Raw genomic sequence first — 8,524 nt, forward strand, 5'->3', positions numbered from 1 at the left:
GCTTATATGTTGTTGTGGACCACATCTCGTAAATAATGGGGAATTAATATTTTGTATAGAGAGGTATCTATGTGATATAAACAATTCCAAGGCACACAAATTTTACATGTATTTGACTTAGTAAAGGGCATTTTTGTTGGAGAGGGCATGTGAAAGCGATATTGTGAGAGATTTTATTAATTTTGATATAGGAATGGGGAATGTTGAGCAGCAAACATCTTCACACTACAACCAATCAACCATTATGTTAGTACCAAGCACCACTCCTTGTGGCTACCCATGTTGGCATAATGATCATGGTATATTGGAGCTTATATGTTGTTGTGTTGATGACATTGCTTAACCAATGAAGAATTATTTTTGTATAGAGAGATATTTATGTTGTAAAAAAAAATCCCAAATGCATAGATTTTAGGCATGTCCTATTTAATAATGAGCATTCTTTTAAGGAGGGCATGTAAAAGGGTACTATGGAACATTACATAGATTTATTTTTTTTAACATATGGGGAGGGGTAAAGGCCAAGTAACAAACATATTCACACTGCAACAGTCAATGATTATGTCAATAGGAGGCACCACTCCCCCATGGTTATAGATGTTAGCATAAGGATTATGATATATTTGTTGAAAATTGGCAACAAGAAACTGCTAAAAATAGCAGTTTGGGCATCAGTGCTGGATTGGGCAACGGGAACAAATAGTGTGGCTCATTACAATTCTATTGACACATAATAACCAGGACTATTTACAAATTTTCTCTTGATATGTTTCTATTAATGACAATGTTCCTAACAGGTATTCCAAGCCTCATCAAGACCCAAGCCGCTGCTAAGGTACTCTGTTGTCACTCATATCTACTAAGGCCTATGTGTGGAATAGGTCACCTGGTCGAAACTAGAATATATCTGTCTTTGTTTCATTCATGAGGACCTCCTTGAGGATCAGGGAAAATTTTAAGAACCCCCCTAAATTTATAAATATAATAAATGGGTGAATCTCCATGGTATAGGAAAAATGGAAGGCGATTTTATCAATAATATAATATGTATATATAATTTTTTGGTGAATCTCTCACCAGGCATGGCGAATATTTTGCTCAATTATAAAATCTTGTAAGATCTTGGCGAGTCTTTCACTAAATAATAAAATTTTGTAAAGTCCTAGTGAGCTACATGCTGGTTTAATTCCCCCATTTAAATAGGCTACATTCTAGGTGAATACCATGGGTCAATACCATGTGCCATTTTGGTGAATACCATGGGTCAATACCATGTGCCATTTTTATTTTTATTAATTCTAATATTAGGGTTAATAATGGTTTTTTGCATGGTATTAATAACAATCTAGTCCATGGTATTTGTCCCATAGTATTTTGGCCATAGGTTTCACCTAAATATAACCCATTTTTTTAGTGTTCCTAAATATAAGGTGAATTATGGAGTAAATATAAAAAAATGTTTTATTTGTTTACCATACCTCTCGTTTATTTATATTTTATTAATTTACCATACCTATTTTACAAATATGGTATTTGGCCCATAGGATTCACTTAAATAAAACCTCTTTCTTGAGCCTTCATAAATAGAACGAGGGTTATGGACTAAATATAAAAAGAGGTTTTATTTATTTACGATACGTCTAGTTTATTTATATTTTTGTTTATTTACCATACCATTTGAGTAAGTATAAAAAGACGTTTTATTTATTTGCCATACCTCCACTTTACTTATATTTTTATTTGTTTACACCGTTACATGTATATAAGGTGACTTATGGAGTAAATATAAAAAACGTTTTACTTATTTACCATACCTCTCATTTATTTATATTTTTATTAATTTACCATACATCTTTTATAAATATGGTATTTGGCCCATAGGATTCACTTAAATAAAACCTATTCTTGAAAATGGGTGAACGGATTCACTTAAATAAAACCTATTATTGAAAATGGGCCAATAGAAGGTTGTAAGTCCTAATTTCAAGGGCTAAATTTACCTTTTTTACCCTCTCCCTTAAAATAAGGTGGGCTATTTGAGGTGATTTGTAAAAATGTACTATGATACAAAATATTCGCCCACTAAAAATTTAAAACCCCTTAATTTCGCCAAAAGGCGAACATTCACCCCTAAAATTATCCTTGTTGAGGATGGTGCCCTGTTGGTATGTTGGTATGTAGTAGGGTAAAGCCACGCATACCGAATGAATGTTTACAATACCCTTGACAGCAATTCTAGACTCTATATTTCTATAGGTACAATGGTCTAAATTCGAGTGCAATCATTTGAGTAATTCATAGGCATTGCCTCAAACTGAGGATACATAAAGTTAGTGTGCTTGAGCTTGAAAATCTAGTCCCAGGGACTGTTTTGAGTAACTGTTGTGTGTTAATTTTTTTTACCAAGAGTAGGTAAGTGCAATAAGTAAGAGCAATAGCACCCCTAAGCCCTGGGCAGAACATGGGTTTACTCCTTAGTTAACACTGTTGCCTTCAGTGACCAACACATCACCGGGCTGATTTAAATGAGCAATTCTTTCTCTTTTCCTCGTTGAGTAGAACATGCTGATATGATTTTGAAATACATTAGTCTATTCTATCACTTAACGAAGTGAGTAGAATATACTGATACGTCCTATTGCTTGAATAGCACATGACTGATATGATAAGAACAGTCTTTATCTCCAACACAGGATTGAACTAATATGTGCAGTTTTGTTTCCTCATTGGGCATAATATTAGCATATGGCTGCTCGTGTTGTTTTGGCTCACCCTTTCTGTTCCTAGCTCATTTCCTTTGTTCATTATACATACTAAATGGCTGTGGATTTGTGTATTATATCGACTGCTGATCCATTACTGTTCAGTGTCTTATCTTCGGTGAATGCCTTTGTTTTGAAAGTTTAGGTTTCATAGTAAATCATTAATGGGCTCTGAAATAAGGCACATTGAAATCTTGGACACTTGTTTCATGCCCAAATCAGTTGTATCTTCAATAAATACACAATTTTGGCCCACTCTGTATAAATCTGCTTCTCAGACAATATTACATCTCCCTCATTATACAGGCTGTGTTCTTACATGCATAGCAAAGGCATTGTTTTGGCAATCATTTTATAAGTCACTAGATATTGTCGTACAAGGATCTAGGGTCTCCAAATGTAACTGTGTTGCCCGGAGACTCACTCTGCCTCTCCTCAAATTTGTAAACATAGTAGTATGCCAATGCTTCTTTCATTTTGTATGCGTAAGAGAACTTTTCGTCAAACTGCATAATTGTTTTTTAGTTTTATCCATCCCAATTATGTTGTGAATGCACAGGTTTTTGGTTCAACATGGATCTCTTATATCTTTGTACTTTTCTTTACTAACTATTTCTAGTTACATTTAGAGGTGTCTTTTAATGGATGAGGGGAATTACTTGGATTCAGTGCTGCCCACTCTCTATAGAGGTTTATAGTAAACTATGACACATTGTGATGTATATCGTTGGGAGTTGGAGCGGCAACAAAATCAGTTTTATGATTCAGTAGGTTTATGCTTCTTGGAAAGCTTTCAGCTGACAAAGAAAAAAAGGGGAATGAAACACGCAACCAGTCCCTTTCCTTTTATTGGATCAACTGCTTTCTTTTTATGAAAGCATCTACAGGCTAAAGTAACTAGAAGTGGTCAAAAGTGAGTTTGGTTGGTTGGTAAAGTCCAACTGTTCTTAGCCCTCAACAAGGTTCAAATACCTCATAGGCATGTTAACCCCTCCTAGACTGTGCTGCATAATTTGGTTTTTGCAAAATTTGGGCACTTAGGGTTAGACTCAAGTTTGATGTAATTAGGATTATACTCGAGTCCTGGCCAAATTTGGTAAAATAGATACTCAGCCATAACTGAAAGGCAGTAATATGCAGTGGAGTCATTCTATGAAATGATTCAATTTGGGATGTGAATCTCACATCTAAGGACCATTACAATCCCATGGATGGAGACTGATCAGGATTCAACCTGTCATCATGGAAGGAGACTGACCAGAGTTCAAAATGTTGTTTGCCCTATGACAAGTATCTACTTGACTCAAACACCACAAATAACTATTAGTGGAGTTGGGTATGGCACAACTACAATAACACTGGCAACAATAGCAATAGCAGACTATCTTACGAGATGAAGTTGATGTTCCCTGCCTTGTTGGGAATAATGGTAATACGTAAGGGTTCTATGCACCTTTATGTATATTTTGCCCATAAACCAGGGTTCAATTGCTTTTAAAGCATCGATTATTAGCAACACCATCCATATGCTACTTATGGGATATTTAAGGAAAATAGTGAATTTACTTTTCAAAAATAAATAAATATTGGGATGACTATTACAGCAAACTGTGCTACAATGATTACAATAATACTGCCAGAGTAATAAGTTGTCGAAATTGTCAGCTAGTAAAAACATATTGATAATTGGAAGGCCTGATTTTTTTTCTAAAAAGTTTTTCAAACTCCTATAACCCCTTCTTCCTTGCCTAAAGCAACCACTACTTTCTTTAAAATAGCTTCAACAGGCAGATGTGAATTTTCAACTGCTTTTGATATAGATGCCCACCGCTCTCCATGCCTTGGTTCTGCAGTAATGCATCTCTTCAGAACATCCTGTTGGATCTCCTCAATTCCATGCTGAAGTTCAAACTTGTAGTATTGGGCCCAAAAATCCCCATTCTCTGGTGCAAGAGTGACTGCCCTGTTCAACCAATTCCTGGCCTTATCAACCTTCCTATCATTCCAGAACAGCGTGGCAACAGCTGCAATCACATATGGATCATGATCACATCTCTTGAGTGCATCCATACTCTTGCTCTTTCTCTGAGGCCTTGGAGCCATCTCAATTGATGCTGCCCATAATATGCCACTGGTCGGGCACTCCTGTAACGCCTTAGCCATCAGGATCTCACTCTCTTTCTTATTGCCATGCCTTGATTCAGACCTGATAGCAGAAAGCCAGAGCTCTGGATTTTGAGGGTTCCTCTTTCTAGCTATAATAAGAATTGCCCTCGCCTTGCTCAGACCACCCATTTTTTCCTCCAATTTAGCAGCTGAGAGCCATAGAGGAATGCACCGTGGATAGTTCTTGAGGCCTTGCTCATAGACCTCACGTGCAGCCTCCAAGTTCCCAAGACGATCTTCAAGCTGTCCTCGCATTAGCCACAATTTAAAGAATGCAGGATACTTTTTAAGCCCTTCATCAAGCAGTGACCTCTCCTCCGCAGTGTTTCCCAGCTCTCTTTCAACAATTGCTGACTTCATCCAGACTCTTTCTATACCACCTCTCTCACGAGCCTTGGCGAGAAGCATCCTTGCTCTCTCAGGCTCATGATTTTCAAACTCCATCTTGAACACAGCTAACCAAATCTCCTCTGAGTTGGGTATTGCAGCATAAGCCCCCTGCAAAATTGCTCGAGCGGATGGGACATCCCCTGCAAGCCACTTTTCCTTAGCTCCCATCAGCCATAGCACCTTTGCTCTCGACAGTATGTCACTGCTTTTCTCAGTAAGGCATCCAATGATTCTCTAGTTCCATGGCTCTTCTCTAGCTAGGCAGCCTTAAGCCAAATACTTTTCTTAGCAACAAACACTGTAAAGGCATGTGCATAGATCGCACATGCAGTTTCAATTGATCCCCTCTTCTTGCATTCCTCTGCATTTGCAACCCATGTTCTCTTTCTATCTTCCTCTTCAACTCCAATAGAAATTGTGTTGCGAATTATTGCCTGGCAAGTCACACCAGACCCTGCTCGCTCTGCGGCCTCTGCCTCCTCCATCCAAGCTTCTCTGTCAATCACTACCCCTTCCCTCTGCAAGGACTTGATTCCCCTCTCAATAATCTTGCCCACCATGGTTGTGTTTCCATTGGCCTCCTCAAGCTTCGCAGCAGTGATCCAGATCGAAGGTTCCTTGGAAAGCTTCTCCCTAGCCTTGTTGAGAACCTTCTTTGCCTGATCGTATGTCTCAAGCCTTGTCAACGCAAGACACAACTCCACATGTAGTGGAAAGCACTCCACTGCCCTGTGAAGCAAAATCCGGACATCCTCCTCATTTGCCAACTCCACCACAGCCTTCCAAAGCCTCACAGAGTCAGGCATATGCTCCAGCCCCTTCCTCAGCACTCAGCTCTTGTTCGCATCATCATGTTCAAGCTTTGAAGCTTGCATCCACAGCTTCACCGAATTGGGGATCGCCTTTACACCATGCGCAATGACCGCTTTGGCTTCATCAGAGTCGCCAATCTGCAAGCCTCCAACCATACATCTTCATTCTTTGGGCATTCTTCACAACCTGAAATGTTCAATATAAAGAAACGAATCGTAAAAGCCGAACATTTAAGAAAAAATATTGAAAGGTTTACTGGAATCTGGAATTTGACTCTTAACAAAATAAGAGGACCCATAATTCATAAAAATATAAAACAGACAACACTTTTGAATCAAATATCCTTCTAAATAAAAAAAACTTGCAGCCTACATAATTGAGAAGTTAAATCACCAAAATCAAATCTCTATAAATAGGATGTTCTAATAGAAATGAAACCTTAAAGAGCTTACACTTCTCAACTAAATTTTAACTGAATTCTGATTAAATTCAACTCCCGAATTTGAATTAATAAAAAGGTTTTGCAGGGCAGGAACATACCTTTTTGAATCAAATGCCGTGCAGCCTGTATCTTCCCTGCAACCTCCTCTAGCCTCGCCGCCGCAATCCAACCAGGAGGATGCTTCGGGTTAGTCTGCGTAACCGACTTGAGCAACAATCTGGCCTTTTTAATATCCGAAATCTCCGCATCACTGATAATCTTCATACTCTTGAGATCAGTCAGATACCCCTTGGGATCCACTACAGTCAACCCTGAAACCGAATCAGATAGCCTATTGAGCTTCAAAGACAGCACAGTCCCTCTCCCCTCTCCAACAGCCGTGAGATCAGTCACTGACGTCTGTGCCCAGGGTGTCTCCGTGCCACCGGCAGCCCTGCTTTTCGGATCCAATGCACTGACGTGCTCCTTCTCTTGCCTGGCCTTCTCCAGCAATGTATCCGGAACTGGAACAAAACTCTCAAACCTCTTTTTCTTGTTCCGAAGCGAATAATCCCCAATCTCTGGTATGTTGTCCCACTCCTCAGTGGAGAGCGTATACAATTTCCTCTTAAGGTCTGCAAACTGCTCTGTAATTTTAGGGTTTGAGGCTCTGTACTTCTCAATCTCCTGTTTCAGCCTTGCCTCCCGCCGGTCTTTGCGGCGAGAATCCATTCTTTTATCAATGCTCTCCCAGACGGCATCGGCTTCCTTGTCGTCCTCATCGTATTCGGCAGAGGCAAACAAACCCACATCGTTACCCTCAAATTCATCGAACTTCTGGTTCTCATCATATCCCTTCTCGTCGTCTACTTCTTCCTCCTCTTCGGCACCCGCGGCACCGGCACTGCCCTTGCCCCGCCCTCTACCCGCTGACGCGCCTCCTATGGTAGTGGCGGAGCGATCCGGCAGGTCCGGGGCGACCCTCGCAGGCCCGATATCAAACCGCGTGGTGAACCCCGTGGCCCTCGGCCCAGCCCAACCACATAGTTCGGTGGGGTTTTGTGTTGAGAAACTCCAGTCGGGGCCGGGGAACAGCGGGCGCCTGCATTCTTACTGCAACGAGGAGTCGCAAAGGCGGCAGCTAATAGAACAAGTTTCCAAGTGATCACTCTGTCAAGTTGCAGACCCTCTCAGCGGCGTCAACACCTCCCTTCGCCTGACGATTTGATTTCCTGCAATCGACTGAACCGAAGTGTATCGCACCAACACGATTCGTGAACCTCGTCAATTGGAAACAAAAACAGGATCCTGGGAAGGAATAGAGTCCAGACAGGAAGTATTTCCCACCCGAATGCTCGTTGGTTGCCCGACCAGCTATTAGTGGGTATCTAAGATTGTGCCATGACAGTTTGTACATGCAAAGGTTGAGTGCCTTGGGATTGTGATAAAGAGGACCCCGTGAGAATGTGTCTTAATATATATTTTTTTAGTTAAAATTTGATTTGCAACAAGGGAGAGGAGGCATGCTCGTTCTACAAAATATTTAGGTTTCCTCAATGATGTGGGTGTGGTAAGTTCGTTGGTGCCCATAAGAAGATATATGTATGGATGTTACGTGATAGTACCAGCCTTCTAAGCTAGGTGCCGGTGTAAGTGAGCCAGGGACTTCATAAGTTAGATGGTGTTTTTGGTGAAGGTGACAAGGGACTTCATGAGTTACATGGTATTTTTAATGCAGTAGTAATGAGGAGGATCCACTAAATCTTCATCATCTTTGGAATTTAGTTGTTATTCACACGGTGCTTTTCTTTTCTTATAAGTGGTGACCAAATATTATGCTAAGGTGGGATTGTCTTTGGAGTAAATTTGTGGAGCTAGATCCATTGGAGATGTGATTCATTGGTTGGTTGTATGGTATTTCTTGTAATTTTTGGTAAGGAAAAGAAACCTTGCAAGGTTTTAAAGTGAAAGA

General features: G+C 40.2%; 1 pseudogene across 1 annotated transcript; it reads right to left on the bottom strand.

Annotated features, from left to right (window-relative positions):
* Positions 1–4,306: 4,306 nt before the first annotated feature.
* Positions 4,307–8,003, bottom strand: LOC149165268 (protein STABILIZED1-like; annotated as a pseudogene). Its single transcript, XR_016260725.1, has 2 exons — positions 6,672–8,003; positions 4,307–6,317 (listed from the first exon to the last, which is right to left on the bottom strand). The product of XR_016260725.1 is annotated as a protein STABILIZED1-like (transcript).
* Positions 8,004–8,524: the final 521 nt, after the last annotated feature.

This window comes from Pinus tabuliformis, chromosome 5_1 (assembly GCF_031772625.1).
Source record: "Pinus tabuliformis cultivar Carrire ecotype Pingquan chromosome 5_1, CPIR1, whole genome shotgun sequence".
Lineage (NCBI taxonomy): Eukaryota > Viridiplantae > Streptophyta > Pinopsida > Pinales > Pinaceae > Pinus > Pinus tabuliformis.